Genomic DNA, 8,310 nt, shown 5'->3' with positions numbered 1-8,310 from the left:
AATCAGAATTTTCCCAATTTTCACTGATCTGTTTCTCTCATTGTTTTGCTCTTAATATCAACTTAATATCAGGGTGGATTTTCCCTTTAAAGCGTATCTGCCATAGTTTACAGGAGGGATTAGACTGCCCTGCAAGGTCACTGGACAGGTGGTTATCTCATCAACTCAGCTCTCAGTTAACATAAGAAAAAGAGGATCATGGGGGACCAATGGTCACCGATTAGGCATGGTTTGTTATATAGAGGGCGCAAGTAGCTACAAGTAGTGCAGTGGACCTTTAACTACCTTCTGGCTCTTAATAGACTATTGTTATGTTTGTTCCAATCTGGATACCGAAAGCTTTAGACTACTTATACTTAGTCTTGTGTTACAGCTAAAAGAAAGAAAACGTAAGTATCTTATTGGTTTCACAGATTGTAAAGTGCACCCCTTTTAAGTAGCATAAAGGCAAGTATCATGCAGCTTAAAACATGTTAATTTTATCTGGTGTTAAGCTTTTTATTTGATTTGTTAAAGAAGCTTTATAGTTCAGTACTTTTCCCTATCATTCAGTTTGAATGTTTAGGGAAATCACAGAATTATCTGTGCGTAGACCATCTTGTCAAAATGTATAATTGGAACAAAAGGGTACCGGTATATACATGCATTTAGTGTTGCACACAGAAAAAAAAGGACCAGCAATGGTTTTGTGTAACAAGAACTGTTATTGACAGATGTGTTATATTGTGGTTGTACTGTATACCACTTGTTTTGATGTTATTATGAAAACAATAATGAGGCAAAGATTGCAACCATGGAAGGTACAAAATGGTGCTCTGACACTGCTCCCACCGACATATCTCTGGGCATCATTTTTTTAATCAAAGATAGAATTGGAACAAGAAGGTGTATACATGCATTTAGTGTTGCACATGGTAAAAACGGACAAGCAATGGTCTTGTATGACAAGAAGTGTTACTGAAAGATAGGGATCAAGTTTAGGTTTAGGGTTAGGATTACGTTCATTATCATAAGCATGTATGATATACATCCCACCTTTAAATATGATGCACTTTAGGTCTTTGCAACAGGCATTATTTAGGTTCACAGTTGTGTTCTACTCATTGCACATATGAGCATTAAAAGAAATGTTCATCTGGTACTGTAGTTAATCATAAGTCAAACTTCTTTTATTCTATTATTACTTGCTTCATATGATTCGATCATTGTGCAAATCTTCTTTTGATTCATTTTAAACTTGCCATGTGATAATTTATTTTCAATATTGAAAAAAATAAATGTAAATGAATATAATATATTTGTGTGTGCCCATGGTTGTCTTGTTTAAAGTTCAGAAATGCTTTAGAAATATGTCTGTTCAAAGTCAGAAGCCCGTTATAGTGGAGGCTGTTAGGGATATTTTGGTGCAGATTCTTTTAAAAGCACCAAATTTGGCCCAGAGGTAGCTTATACCATACTATTACGATTTCTGCCAGACGCCAAGAAGGGCGCCCTCTGGGACTGCTATATTTGGCAAATCCAAAATGGCCGCCATCTGAGTTCAAGGTGCTTTTAGAAAAATCTGCACCAAACAAGCCCTATTTAGCCCTAACAGCCCCCACTATTAGCTCCGTATTGAAGACGCATAGAAGAGGGCTTTCATTGGGAAATCGACACCATTCGGGTGTTCACCCAATAACAGGTGCTGTCTCTCACCAGGATTAGCACTCGGTTTTATGACCAACAGGCCCTATGTAATGCTCTGTATTTTCCCACCAATCGCCCCATATGGGAAAAGTCATTATCTTACATCTCCCTCCCCCAAAGACTCTCCAAGAAACTAGAAGGAATTTCTTGGTGGGACCACGGGTTTGCTTTGTACAAGACTTAGTTGTACACCCATTGTTGGTATTTCCACCAAGCCCGGTGTCGGCGAATTATGACTTGCCGCACATGGATAATGATCATCCATGAATCAGGCCCCATTTTGGCTCCAAACTGATGACATATTCTTGGATGTCTGTTGGGGTTCTATAGATTTAATAGATGAAAGTATTAGATGAGAGAGATTTATGATGTGAGTGTGACAATCAAATTGTTTTACAAACAGGATTTACAAAAAAACCTGCAGAATTTACATCATGGTAGATAGAAACTATATATGTAGATGAAATGCGTGGCTTACGAGGTCATGTACGCGCAACTCGAGCCTAATGCTTAAACCCTGAATCGAAGCACATCTAATTCATGTGAACGTATATTCCAGAATCTAGCCGGTTCCTTATAGCCCTACACTTGATTCGTGACGCCGAAGATGGCGTTATTAATGAACTCGTACACTCACCAGCCCTATGGCCCAGCCTAGATTTTTTCTTTTCACCGGGCGCCCTAATTTATGCAAGGGTCACTCTGTGGCCTGGACCCACCCTCCTCAGGTCATCACCTTTCTTCACCTGAGCCAATTATTTGTAACCTCAGGGTTTCACCATCACTTCATGTGCTTTACAAAAAACAAAGGCAAAGCATCACTCTTATCAGCAAATGTGTTAGTCCAGGCTTCACCCTTTGAATTATTTGCATAGGTGATGCTTCACTTTTGTCAGTTTTACATAGGTGAGGCTTCACTTGTGTCAGTTTTCCATAGGTGAGGCTTCACTTTTGTAAGTTTTCGGCCGGTCTGAAGCTTCACCACTGTTTCACCATACTGGCCATTTGCATAGTTCAAGCTTCACCACTGTTTCACCTAAGCCTGAGTCATTACGGTTTTTGTGCTAAACGGTTAACCGTTAAAAGTATACGGGCGGTTTCGTTTAACCGTTTAATAATAATCTGAAAAAGTGAAAATACAGTATTTTTAATAGTGCTGTAGCTCGGAACCCTGCTGGTCTTCAGACTGTCGGGCTGAGCATTCCCAGCCCCGGACTATGGCACAAATTGGGTCATCCTGATAAACAGAGACCAGTAATAAACAACATAAAACATGTCTTATTATTCCTCATCTGAATTTGATATCATGATTAACCTTGCAAAGTTACTCTGTGAAGATAGCTGATCTGTGACGTGTTTATATATGCCTTTGCAATGCAATGTTTGCACATGGTCAGGGAGAGAGCTCCCTGCATGTACCATTGCCATATGAAATTATGTGGAAGTGTGTATCACACACACCCAAGACACACCCTGCAATGAGCTGATCCAAGTTAGTGACCAATCAGGAAGGTTCTCTAGCTATGTGGGTGGAGTTTGATACCAGCATAAATTACAGGTTGGTGACCGCGCGTGCTTTCACCGTACCCAGTTCAGTGGGAGGTCAAGAAGCCACGCCCACATGTGTGCATGTGACAAGCATGAGCTCTCCATCTGTGTGTATGTACAGTGTATTTGGGCGCCGGAGGTTTGTGTGTACATGTGTGTGTGACTGAGAGAGCATGCATATGGGCTAGCATGTCCCTGCATGTCCCTAGCATGGACGAGGCAGGGACATGAGTGAAGATCGAAGTAAGAAAGGGTGGCTGTGTTAATCGGCTGAATTGAAGAATGATCAAAAACTTAAATTACTCACAAATAATATCCAAGACTTTGTTGATTGATATTTCTAAAAGTTCAATTATTATTGTTATCAATATTTTTGTATTTTATTTATATATGAACATTATTTTAGGGGGCGAGTCGGCAAGGGATGGATATTAATATTGAAAGAGAGAGAGAGAGACTCGGGGGAGAAGGGATGTGAGAGGAACTGACCATCGAATGTGTAAACATTTAGAAAGTTGTGAGCTGAGAGTGCAGTAATAAGAAAAGGTACATGAGCGATGAACACATTGCAGAGAGAAGGGAATAAAGAGGGTGAGAAAAGAGAGAAGGGGGCTGGTTGTTTTATTGTTTACAAAATCATTCATGGGGATAACTGCTGCCAGAAAGCTAGCGCGCAGCGGCCAGGGTGTAATATTACACTGCGGTTTCTTTGATTATCTTTATCATCGGCTATTAGCACATTCCAAAATGTATGCAAATAACGGTTAACCGGAGCGAGAAATGCTAAACGGTTTTGATGAATCATGCGAGTGCATGAGTGACCGGAATAAAAATTAAATAGTTGTTTTGAAACGCACGATTTCGACATGATTTCGACATATTTTCGACGCGACCGGTAGTGGCTTCGATGTCACATCACCTGAACAAACAAGGCGACCGATTGGATTCGATGTCACATCACCAGAAAAAACAAATTACTCGTCAAAGCTTCACACATTTCATCAATTTGTATAGTAAAGCTTCACCCAATGAAGAAAAACGAACGTTAGGACTTCACTACAACAACAAATAGGTCAGGGTCAGGCTTAGGCGTCGAGTCGACGTCGATATTTGGCGACCTCTGAGGAGGGTGGGTCCAGGCCACAGAGTGACCCTTGCATTAAGGAACACGCCACCTTCGACTGGCAGTGAATAAGTAGGGTCAGGTCGCATTCCGTTGGTGTGGTGGAGATCAAAATTAAATCTGCCAGATGCTGGGCTAGTGGACGTGTTGAGGTATAGTGGTTCCTTCACTTGACTCTCAAGTGTTGTGGGTTCGAACCCAAGCCCGGCACTATAACGTCCTTTGAAAAGACACTAAGCTGCATTTGCCACTCTCCATCCAGGTGTTCACGGGTACCTGGTACTGCTGGGGTACTAATAATTACAGGGTCCCCAGGAAGAACACCATTGAATCCGATGAGGCTTCCCTGGTTTAAACAAATAATATTATCAATCCTCTCTCGGACACTGTTACTCCATTTTTATCTAGTTTGTCACCTCCATTTACAAATTTGTTTGTGTGTGGTGATGGACCAGTTCGTATAGTTAGCACATGGTACAAATGACCCCAAATATAGTATTTTACACGTGGAGTAGTCCAACTTTGTGTATTTTAGAATAATCACCGCCAAAATAATGGTTGTGCTTGACGATAACCGTTTGTTGTCCCCCTTGCCTGAGAAGAATACTTTCACCTGTGTTCCATAGATCGTACCGTCGGTCACGGTCGGTGTATACATGAATAATGTTACATAGCTTTCATGAGCACGTATCCAGTATTCCTCTCGATGGGTTTTACAAATATTTTACAAATGAACTTAATCTGTTCTGTTCTTAATCTGTATGAATGTTTGGACTGTATTTTGGGGGTGGAGATGACAAAGGATGAAACGGAGTTTAAAGGTGTCGTTGAGGGTTGCGTAACCTTCAAAGCAATGCATTTGATCTACATTATTTCTCTTCACCCATGTTAGGAAGAGGCGTGAGAGACGAAACTACAAATAGTCCGCCAAATATCACCCTACGTTAGGGCAGAGGGTAGTCAGTTTGTATCTCTCTGGCGGTATTCATTTCTCTTTCATCAACTAAATGTTAACGATATTTTTAGTGACATTTGCGTGCACACCAAAAGTATACGACAGCTTTAATACAAGGTCCTAGCCTTCAATCATTACCACAAAGGAAGAGCGGAAAGAGACAGAAAAAAAGTGTTGACATCAAGACATTGAGAGTGAACATGAAGAATACATTTTTTATTTTGTTTCATCTTTACCGGAAGGAGGTGTATGGCAAAATAATTTCCTATCCATTGTTTATCCAGAGTTTGGGAAACTCCCTTTCTAACACCCTGAGATCCTTCGACTCTCTGTTGGTTTGGATTTTTGCCAAACTTTCAGCAGGTAAACTTGAGAGAAACCCCCTTTCAAGCCCAGGTCCCAACTAACGAATAGCGATAACTATGATATTTTGTTATTGATTTAAAAAATAATAAGTAATTAGTATTGTTAAAGCTTTGGCGCGCGATCAAAACTTTATGTCAAGATAACTAACAAAAGCAAACGCATAGTAAACTATTCTTTCCAAAATAAAATTAGTGTGAGTTTGCCACATACGAAACACACTCAGAAATGAAAGACATATAATCTTAATACAAGGAAGGTAACAACTAGGCCTATCTTTTAGTACAGTAAGAAAAGAATAAACCCTCTTTTGCGCTAATATTTTCCTAACTAAATCTTTAATGCATGTAATTAAATTCTTTCTAGGAACATTTCAATACTTTCTTCATTTTTTAATTAGACTATATGTAGATAACAGATAGACTTTACTTTAAATCATGAATCTATAGTTATCGTTATCGATTATCTAGGTGGGACTGTGTCTTTGAAACACAACATTCGATGATTCGGAAACGCTATAGCCGGTATAAAGGGATCAAGGGTAGATTAAGGTTCAGGTTTAAGTCCTTCCGGTGAAATGATACCATTTCCATATTATCGAGTCCCTGGAGAGAGAGAGAGAGAGAGAGAGAGAGAGAGGGAGAGAGAAAGAGAGAGAGAGAGAGAGAGAGAGAGAGAGAGAGAGAGAAGTGTGGGGAGAAATAGGGTGGGGAGTGTAGTCTAGAGGGATGGGGTGGATGGCTCCCTGGCCCAAATACCCCTATTTTCTTGCCCAAAAGCTGGTTTAAGCCGATTTATGAACCCAATGCCACGGGGCACTCAAGTTGAGCACCTCCCCATCCAACATTGGTCCGTGGCGTGAACATAAATATCCATGTTTAATAAATGATCATTTTAATATTGATCTGGCATTTTACGGCCATTTTTTTGCGAAATTGCCATAAAATTCCACCATGGTATAGAAGGCATCAATGATATGGCTTAATTGTGCCGAAAAGCAGTCATCACGATACCGAGGCATCTAAGGCAAATTTTTCATCTACCATTTTGAATGCGCAAGCAAAAAGTTTTTAAATAAATAAATTAAAAAAAAAATAAAAAAAACGTAATACATGTACAATGATTACGTAACCCAAAAGGCATTTATATAGCAAATACATTGGAATCGCAGTCGTGCTATCAATTGCCCACTTATATACTTTAAAAGTATATAAGTGGGCAATTGATAAAAAATTGATAGTTTTTTTTAGCATACATGAAAAGTTATATAGTGGTAGGCAATATTCTTCTACTCCTGGTTATAGCTTTGTCATGTCGATTGATGAACGCCAGCCCCTATGACGAACAATAGTTCTTTCGAAATTTGTGCATGCGTTTTATCGAAATCAGTATTTTGTTTTATTAAATGAATGTATTCGATTTTTTCATCAGCTTGTTTATAATGATGTCTTTGTGATTTTACCCTAGATATGCACTGTAAACGACATTTAAAAGATTGCTTCAAGAAGTATCAAATGAATATTTAAAGTGGTCCAATTCCTATATTTTCTTCCTTTCTTCGAACACATAAGAAAAAAAATAACGTAATACCTTTTGTTTTCTCTCATCTTCTTTCTCCTTCTTCTTATTTCATCATTGTTCCCAGGTAAAGGTTGTGATCGAATCAAATCAATAAACGCGAATCGATTTGACACCTCTGTGTATACGTTTCATTCTGACACTTTGTTCTTTCTCTTTCCATAGCACGATTACCCCAAGGGATTTGGCAGTGTATGTGTATCATCGAGCAAGACACCTTTTTCTTGTTTTGTTATATGTTATATGTTAGTTGTTTTGAGAGTATCGGGTGGTTTTACTATGAATTTGTGTTATTTTATGTCGAATGTGAAAAAGAAGACGACGGAGAAGAGGAAGAAAAAGAATATGAAGAAGAAGAAAGAGAAGAAGAAGAAAGAGAAGAAGAAGAAGAAGAAGAAGAAGAAGAAGAAAAGAGGAATGATAATAATAATAAGAAGAAGAGTACCCCCCCCCCGGAAGAAGTTGACGAAGAATGAGAACGAAAGAGGAAGAAGACGAAAAAGAATAAGGAGAGGAAAACAAACAAACAAACAAAATAAAACAAATACACAAAACAAACGAAACATAACTTTGGTCAAAGTACTTTCTTTGTTATGTCGTCTCGTATCCTAAACACACCCCTGGTATAGTTGCGGTAGTCAGGACACATCAACGGGAGGGGGGGGGGGGGGTGACAAGTTACACCTCTCTTGACTTCACAGGTGTAACAATCAATTAACAAGTGTTAGTAGCTTGTGTAGGTGTTAGGTGGTATCGCGGGCTGTTGTATTCCACCGCAGCTTCGATCTTTATATATAAGTTTCATTCTGCTGGCCGATCGAGGGACGAATAATATAACATTTGGTTTTAATTTGTAATACTACGAATTGCTGTTCATTTCCCGCTTCATGTTACTGTCATCATGTTGTAATCTATATACTAGACCTTTAAACGAACATTTGATACATAATTGCTCTTTCTTGCTGTACTTCGTCTTATTTTCGCCTTTCTCGTTTAAAAAAAAAACTTTTATTGAACATAATCTATATACATGCTCAATAGACTACTCTACTTTATA

This window comes from Strongylocentrotus purpuratus, unplaced genomic scaffold (genome assembly GCF_000002235.5).
Source record: "Strongylocentrotus purpuratus isolate Spur 01 unplaced genomic scaffold, Spur_5.0 spur5_scaffold_3, whole genome shotgun sequence".
Lineage (NCBI taxonomy): Eukaryota > Metazoa > Echinodermata > Echinoidea > Camarodonta > Strongylocentrotidae > Strongylocentrotus > Strongylocentrotus purpuratus.
The sequence above is the reverse complement of the archived record's forward strand: the minus strand, read 5'-3'. Positions refer to the sequence as shown.